Here is a 2,127-nt window from a genome sequence, read left to right on the forward strand (position 1 = left end):
CAGCTCTCCACCACCTTCTCAACGGCAATAGGAATGGGTAATAAATGCTAGCCTTATCAGCGATACTCACACCCAAGAATGAATAAAAACCAAATCACTCTCCACAGATTCCCCACAATCTGGGCTTGGACATTTACTTCAGGAGCACAGAGCTTTATATCACTGCAACATCAGTTCCAATCTTCAGATTCTGTTCACTTTTCACATTATTTTCTACCAGTCCACTCACTTTTATTAATTCAGTATTCGGGTCTCTGCTCCTCCGCCGTTTCTAACATCTCACCTCTTACAAAAAAACACTCTGATCTATCGTAGGTAGTAGATGACCTCTCATTTTAAACTTCATCTGTCAAAGCATTGCTCACTCACTTAATCTATCAAGAAGATTTGAAAATAAATTTCTTGCCAAAGGATAATTTTCTGCATCTGCTCCCTCGCCATTTGCTTTTCCCATTTGTCTTTCACTTGGTGCAAATCGAGAGAAAGTAAAGATGGAAGGAAGGAGGGGAGGAAAAATCCTGCTCCGTTTCGTGATCCCTAATTGATCTTCATTCCAGTGCAGTTTGGGTGAAGAATTCCAATTGTCTGTCTCAATTTTAATAAAGTATAACCAATTCTGGAATCACTGTCTGGACATTGACAAGAACAGGTTTCGAGGCTGACTTTACACATAAACAATATACTGAACAGTTCATAAACTAGCGACAAGGATGGGATTCAAACCCACGTGTGCAGAACACAATGGATTAGCAGTCCATCGCCTTAACCTCTCGGCCACCTTGTCAGTTGCACAGACATAGCTGTCACCTTCAGCACAGTTTCTGGCTGTGCAGCCAGCTGTGGAATGATGGAAATATCTCTTCTGTCAGTAAATGAAGTTGGGAATGGAGCAGTGTGAAACATTTCCAGACCATGTCCAACACGTTTCTACTCAGTGTGAAAACCCACCACGGAAAGAGTGGAACATACAATCATTTCATCACATCATGATTAACATCACTCAGACACCTGAACCATTAGGTCACTGACGAATTCATGATGACTGAATTTCTCATGAAATTACAACTGAACTAACTTACTGGAAGAATTGCTTAAACTCCACATGATCAGCGAGGCACAGCCTCAGGTCGACTTGTCGGGTGATGTAAACAGATATCACTGCTTCTGATCTTCACCAGAACAGAGAGTGAGATGTAACATTGATCATCAAACAGACTGTGAGAGAATACAACAGAATAAAACACATGGAGAGACACTGTGGAATAACAAATAGATTTGATTGGAATGTTGAAATTTTGATTGGAATGGATAAAACACCAGAAACAGCAGATTAAATTGGGATTCTCATCATTATATTGATCTGGGACAGAAAAGAGAAACTGATGGAAAGAAGAGAAGAAGGAAGAAAAGAAAGGATGGAACTGTTCAATTTTTTCAGTTTTTTCACTCGTCCATCAAAGCTGATAAAAAACGTTGCAAATAACAGAGAATTTCACCAAAAAGGGAGATTAAATGTTGCTGAAACCTTGGATCGAAGGATGCCCCAACAGATCACCTGTTTAACTGTCTCCTCACTGGGGGATTTCAATCAGTGAGCAATATTATTCTCTACTTTTTTTGTTAATTGGTCCCAGAACTGTCACTTGGAATTAATATCTGTGTTCCGACTCCTGAATAATAAAATTGTGAGTTTCTCGATATTTTCTGGACACAGTTCCTGCTGAAAGAACTAAGAACTCTTTCTAATTTACACAATACTATATACACACTCATCAAGCCTGCTAAGCTAGCATCCTTGGTGCTGCTCTCTCTTCTCCCAAACCTCATCTCATGTGACTGTTACATCATCACTCTGACAGTGGGAGGGGTTGATCCCACTATCTTCAGCATTAACCCGAGACATCCTTATACCACACTGTCTGTCCAAAAAAAATGGGTGGAGGGAACTTCCTTCATTGATCAAAACACCAACAGCGGCACAGTGGCGCAATGGTTAGCACCACAGCCTCACAGCTCCAGCGACCAGGATTCAGTTCTGGGTACTGCCTGTGTGGAGTTTGCAAGTTCTCCCTGTGTCTGTGTGGGTTTCCGCCGGGTGCTCTGGTTTCCTCCCACCTCCAAAAGACT

The 2,127-nt window shown here is 41.4% G+C and overlaps 1 non-coding gene across 1 annotated transcript; it reads right to left on the reverse strand.

The window, feature by feature from the left end:
• Positions 1–702: 702 nt before the first annotated feature.
• On the reverse strand, positions 703–784 carry trnas-gcu (transfer RNA serine (anticodon GCU)). Its single transcript has one exon. It is a non-coding gene; the product is annotated as a tRNA-Ser (tRNA).
• Positions 785–2,127: the final 1,343 nt, after the last annotated feature.

This window comes from Heterodontus francisci, chromosome 35, assembly GCF_036365525.1.
Source record: "Heterodontus francisci isolate sHetFra1 chromosome 35, sHetFra1.hap1, whole genome shotgun sequence".
Lineage (NCBI taxonomy): Eukaryota > Metazoa > Chordata > Chondrichthyes > Heterodontiformes > Heterodontidae > Heterodontus > Heterodontus francisci.